Here is a 7,304-nt window from a genome sequence, read left to right as displayed (position 1 = left end):
AGGTACCACCTCATACCTGTCAGATGGCTATCATCAATAAACAAAAAAAAAAAAAAAAAGTGTTGGGGAGGTTGTGGAGAAAATGGAATGCTTGTACACTGTTGGTGGGATTGCAAAATGGTAAAGTCACTGTGGAAAACAGTTGGAGGTTCTTCAAAAAATTAAAACTAGAACTACATTTTGACCCAGCAATTACACTTCTGGGTATTTATCCAAAGAAAAACAAAATATTAGTTTGTAAAAATCTATGTACCCCTACATTCATGACAGCACTATTTACAATAACCAAGATATGAAAGTAACTTAAATGCCCATCAACAGATGATTGGCTAAAAAAGTTATGACTCATATATACTATGGACTATTACTCAGCCATAAAAAAGAATGAAATCTTACTATTTGCAATGACATGAATGGACCTAGAGGGTATTATGCTGAGTGAAATAAGTCAGCTAGAGAAAGGTAAATACCATATGATTTCACTTATATGTGGAATCTTAGGAACAAAAGAAATGAAGACACTAAATGAAAAGAGACTCAGTGATACAAAGAATAAACTAGTGACTGCCAGAGTGGAGGAGGATTAGGGATCTGGGAGAAAAACATGAGAGGATGAAAGGGTACAAATTAATAGCTGCAAAATAGTCACAGGGATATAAAGTACACCATAGGGAATATGGTCAACAGTATTGTAATGGCTGTATGTAGTGCCAAGTGGGTGATAGCATAATTGGGGGGATCACTTCATAAACTATATAATTGTTTAACCAATGTACTGTATACCAGAAATTAACATAAAATAAAATAATAAAATAAAATTTTTAAAAATTCAATACCAGACTTTTCTCTATCTTGAGTTATCCATTTAAGTATATCTTCAATAACAAAGAAAGGAAAATAAGGAATACATTTTCAGAGTCTTTAAACACAGCTATTCTCTTGCTTCCAAACTAGATTGGCCACAGTGGTACACATAAAACTATTGGGGTACGTTTTTTTCCTTTAAAAATTTTACACTTTTGACAATTTAGTACCATGTAATAAAAGTCTGAGATGATTAAGAATCAATCAATCATATGTCAATTGATGGAAAGTTAGATGATAGATAGATGATAGATAGAAAGACAGATCTCCTGTTTGTGCTGTTTCTCTGGAGAACCCTGACCAGTACACTAAACTTCAAATTTTAAAGAATAATTAAGTTGGACAAGGTAGTATATGTTGCCCTTTGATTATATTATCTTAGTTAATGCAGATGACAAACCAAGGAGTTAGGTATTATTATTTCTATTTTAAAGATAAGAAAGTAGATTTAGTAAGGTTAAATATTCTTGCCCAGGATTGTGTAATTACTAAATGGTGGGTCTGAATTTGAACTCAGATTTTCCTGACTTGATGGCTATGCTTTTTTGCAATGGATTATGCAATATTTATTTCATAAGAACACCTAGGTATTACATCTTCTTGGACAATGCATTATAGAAAACAATCATTAAAGGATTATTTGTGCAGAAATGTAATAATAGCAAGAGAAAGTGAAAAAGAGATAGATTCCAAACGGTATTAGACCATCTACCATGAAAATCATGGAAGGTCAGATGTCAACATTTATCACATAAGATAATACATCTTCCAAGGATAACTGACTTGAGTTTCTAAAATCCCTTAGAGTTCCATATTATAATTACAGCTAATTACTTTTTAAAAATGCTTATTAAAATAGGATTTTATAAAATCACAGAGATTTTAATAAAATAGATCTTTGGTGAGTTAAAAAAGTGGAAATATTTCAGAGAAAGTGCTCTTTCTCTGTAAAGTAGACTATGAATATTTTAGATGGGTACTTTCACTAATTTCACTTTATCTGAAATATAGTTAAGTAGACCAAACCCTTAAAATAAAGGTCCACAATTTGAATTTCTCTCTATAGATAACTGAAGACTGATGATAGGTACTTTCCTTGTTTTGTTGTTATTGTTGTTTGTTTGTTTTCATTTAAAGGCCGAGACTTATTTAATTAATGTATTTGTAATTATGGCCCTGTTTTATTGTCAAATACAATAATTTGTTTCAAATAAATTCTTCTGTTATTACAGTCAGTAATTATTCCTTTCAGTAGAGCTTTTGTGCTTATGTTCCTAATCTATGAAATGTTAGATATTAGTTAATATTATATTTTATGAAAAATGATCCAAAGCAGGCCGTATTTTCATAAAATTACATTTCCCAACAAGGTAGAGATCTTATTTAAGTTTATAAGTGATTATTATATGCTAGCATCTATTAAACATAGTTTGTCAGAAATGGAAACTGAAAGAAAGCAGTTACCATTTCCGATAATCTCATATAGATGACTTTTTGATGACCAAAAAGAATTTGTCATTATAAGATATGGTTTCTAATCAAGTTCTTTGAAAAGGATATACGTCTCCCTAGATAAAGCATATATCCCAATCTACAAGTTAAAAATGAAATACATTTTGCAAGTAGATAGGTAATGTTTATAAAAATCCTCTTGATGTATTTAAGTTGTATGAATGCAGTTTCTACAATAGGGTTTACAAAAAAGCCCTGCCTAATTAGAATAAGAACCTTTCTTCAGTGGAGGCAGAAGAAATGTATTCTGTAATCCTCTTTAGGGCAGAAAATTCCATTCATATCTTACTGTAATAGATTGTAGACCTCTCAGAGGTAAATCCTCCCAATATAATGTCATTTTAGGGAAGGTATGCTTTAATTTAGAAGGTATAAAATAAATTACAGTGTTTTCAAATAAAAAAAAAAAAACAACTTGGTTTAACAATTGCCTTTGAATAACTAAAAATGCATTCACAACAAAATCCCTTTGATAATACACATGAAAATAGCAATGTAAACTCTGATTTCATTAAGTCACACAGATCTAGTTTACATTGGGTATACTCTTATTCCACTGACAATTCAAATAGAAAAATGTACTTGCTGCTGAGTTGGAGAATTACAAATGTTATTGCAAAGACATATATTCTCTATTTACTACAAATGTTATCAACTTTTAAATTTCTTAAAATATCAGATAAAAGACAGAGATAACTCAAGCCAATGGATAATCTTACCAATGAGTTATATTTAGCTGTGAAATGTGTTCTATGTTTATATTTGTAGCAAATTTCTTTTCTTAATGTATTTTTCTTAGAAAACTGCATTTAGAATCTAAGTTCTACTCTATATTTTATTTAACTCACATTGCTTTGGTTATAAATAACAAGATTTGTCCATATTAGGTCAAGTAAAAATGGCTATTAACAAAAAATGGAGTTATGTATCTTATGAAATTTTAAAAGAGTCTATTGTACAAAACCACATCAAGGACTCTAAAACTGGGTCTAGCAACCCACCAGAGTTCTCAGAATTTCCATCTGTGTTGTTAACATGACTCAAGAATCTCTTAGATTTTATTTAATTCATTCACTTTTTTCTTTCACAACATTTTATTAAGCACCTATTATATTTCAGGCATTCTTCAAGGCATTTAAGTTCACAGTAATGAACTAAACAGTCTTTACCTTCAAATAATTTATATTATCATGGGTAAAAGGACAATGTGTAAATCTGAGAAAGGAGGATTGAGAGTGATATACTGGTGGCGGTGGTGGTGACACTAGGTGTTTATGTAATATAGCATGATTAAAGTCTAATTATATGAAAATGTGGCATTTGAGCAGAGACCTGAACGAAGTGAGGGGATAAACTATGACATTTGCGAAAGAGCATTCCTAGTAGAGGGAACAGCAAGAGTAAATTCCTTGAATTGTGAGCATGTTTGTTGTCTTTGTCTATCCCGACTATCAATTGGGTTCCCAACTCTCTTTGTGATCTACTTACTTTAATTACCATTTCTGCATTATTTTTTACATGTTCATAATAAGCTATGACCTCTACTTTACCTCTCGCCCCTTTTCAATGCATCCTTTTAGCTCATAATTTCATTGTTTAACTATGCAACTGTTATGTCCATACTTTCCAATTCGAATTGTAAAAGGCATAAATCTCCTGCCATTTTACTGCACTCACTTATAAGTTCTAACAGTTTTTGGTGGAATGTTTAGTCTCTATATAGTATCATGTCATCTGCAAATAATGACAGTTTTACTTCTTCCTTTCTAAAGTGTATGCCTTTTATTTCTTTTTCTCGTCTTATTGCTGTGGCTAAGATTTCCAATACTATGTTGAATAAAAGTGGTAAAAGTAGACATCCTTGTCTTGTTTCTGACCTTAAGGAAACACTTTTAGATTTTCCCCATTGAGTACGACATTAGCTGCAGGTCTGTCATATATGACCTTTATTATATTGAGGTATGTTCCTTTTATTTCCACTTCGTTGAGAGGTTTCATTATAATTAGATATTGGATTTTGTCAAATGCTTTTTCTGCATTTTTGATATGATCACATAATTTTTATCTTTCAATTTGTTAATGTGATATATCACATTAATTGATTTGCCTATATTGAACAAACCTTCCTGCATCCCAGGAATAAATTTAACTTGGTCATGGTGTACAATCTTTTTAATGTCTTGCTAAATTTGATTTGCTAACATTTTGTTGAGTATTTTTGCATCTATCATCATCATGGATATCAACTTATACTTTTCTATCCAAAGAGAACACACAGATGGCCAATAAACATATGAAAAAATGTTCAAGGTCACTAATCATCAGAGAAATGCAAATTAAAATCACAATGAGCTATCACCTCACACCCGTCAGAATGGCTATCATCAAAAATCAAAAACAAACAAACAAACAAACAAATGCTGGCGAGGATGTGGAGAAAAGGGAACTATTGTGTATTCTTTGTAGGAATGCAAATTGGTACAGCCACTACAGAAAACAGTTAAAGGTTTCTCAAAAATTTAAAAATAGAACTACCTTTTGAGCCAGCAATTCTACTTCTGGGTATTTATCCAAAGAAAACCAGAAAAGTAATTTAAAAAGATAAATGCAACCTTATATTCTTGCAGTGCTATTTACAATAGCTAAGATATTAGGAAGAACTTAAGTGCCCATTAATAGACAATTCGGTAAAGAAGAAGTGGTACATATATACAATGGAATATTACTCAGCTATTAAAAAATCAAATCTTACCATTTGCAATGACATGGATAGACCTAGAAGGTATTACGCTAAATGAAACAAGTCAGACAGAGAAAGACAAATACCATATGATTTCACTTATATGTGGAATCTAAAGAACAAAAAAATGAATAAACAAAATGGAAACAGACTCTTAGATACAGAGAACTGATGACTGCCAGACAAGAGGAGAGGTTGTGAAGCTGAGTGAAAAGATGGAGAAATTAAGAAGTACAAATTAGTAGTTACAAAATAGTCATGGGGTTGTGAAGTACAGCATAGGGAATATAGTCAATAATATTGTTATAATTATGTATAGTGCCAGATGGGTACTAGACTAATTGGGAGGACTGCTCTGTAAATTCTATAAATGTCTAACCATTATGCAGTACATCTGAAACTAATATAAAATAATAATAAATGTCAACTCTAATTGTTGAAAATAAAAATTTTTTAATTGTAAAAAGCAAAAATCACCCCATTAGCATAGTTCTCTGGCTATTTATGGTATTGGCCATTTTATAAACTGGTTAGGAGAGTTAAGATTTGGGTCATGAAACATGAAAGATAGGCATATAAAGGATAGGCCACATTGCAAAGTGTGAATGAACATTTGTCTTTAAAAGAGGCTAAGAACATAGCAAAACTTAAGTGTTCAGTAAAGTTATCTGTCTTGCCTGGTATTTAACATCTATCGAATGAGTAATTGAATTTTCAGATTCTAAAACATTTATAATTTCATACCCACAGGTTATTAAAAGGCTGATATACTTAGATTCTGGACCTCAGATGATGAAAATGCTAAAGTGGGTGGTTGAATAGTGACCCCCAAATATATGCCCACCCAGAACCTCAGAATGTGATCTTTTTTAAATAAGAAACTTTGCAGATATAAATTAAAGATCTTGAGATGAAATCAACCTGGATTTAGGGTGAACTCTAAATCTAATAAATGGTGTCCTTATAAGAGAAAGCAGGGGGAGATTTGAAACACATAGACATGGAGACACAGAGGGAAAATCATGTGTAACTAAAGGTAGAGATTGGAGTGATACATTTATATGCTAAGGAATGTTGAGAATTGATAGAGCCACCAGAAGCTAAAAGAGAGTCATGAAATGGCTTCTCCCTCAGAGCCTCAAGAAGAAACCAAAACTACCAACACCTCAATTTCAGATTTCTGGTACCCTGAAATGTTAGGTAATAAATTTGTTGTAAGTCATTGAGTTTTTGTTACAGCAGCCTTAGAAAACTAATACATCTACACATGTTCTAGAATATCTAAATCAATGCAGATACTCAAAATAATATCTTGAAAAAATATATTAAAAAATTAACCCACAGCAGGAGTAGATTTCTTTTTAAAAGTTCACTGCACACCTGGACAACTACTTCCAAGTAACAATTCTTCATCATTTTTTGCTTATTTTTTTGTTTATTTCTTTTGTTAAACATAAGGCTACTCTCTTTCATAGTTGTATACATAAGTACATATGCCTTATTTTAAAACACTGTCTTTTTCCTAAAATAATTTTAAGTAGCTGAGAGGAATATATATAAATATGATCATATCATAAAATAAAAAGTGAAGTTAAATTATAAGAAAAAAGACAAGAGAGTAGGGCACAGTGCAGACAAAAAATGTAGCTAATAATAAATATCATGAGAATTTATACACTCTTACAATTTGCAGTCATGATCTATTTACACTAACAACCATCCTGATCATTTACATAATAAATAAGATAAGCACAAATAAATAACTATTATTAGAAGGGAATTTTTCAAATGAGTATACACAAAGGCAAATAGTATATGATAAAATGGACTATGTAATTTTCAATATTGTTACAGTGGATGTAACAATAATTCTCTTTTGTAAAGTCAAAAAGAAGAAAATCATAGTAAAGACAATCATTGCAAGGGGTGTGTCAGAGAAATATAAGGTGGTCTAAGAATCCAGTTCTCTAAGCAATGTGAGTTAATATAGGAATCTAGTTTTTAATATCTGGAGTAAGAAGAATAGACAACAGGCCCTTCTAGCAAAATTCCTCAAATATAATCTCAACTAAGCTTTCAATAAATATTGAGCAGTAGTGTTTTCAAAATTGTTGTATTTCACACAGACCAGTAGAACAGAATCAAGAGTCCAGAAGTAAACCCATATTTATATGGGCAAATAATTTTC

The sequence above is a fragment of the Pteropus vampyrus genome, unplaced genomic scaffold, assembly GCF_000151845.1.
Source record: "Pteropus vampyrus isolate Shadow unplaced genomic scaffold, Pvam_2.0 Scaffold153, whole genome shotgun sequence".
In the NCBI taxonomy this organism is placed as follows: Eukaryota; Metazoa; Chordata; class Mammalia; order Chiroptera; family Pteropodidae; genus Pteropus; species Pteropus vampyrus.
This window is presented reverse-complemented; position numbering follows the sequence as displayed.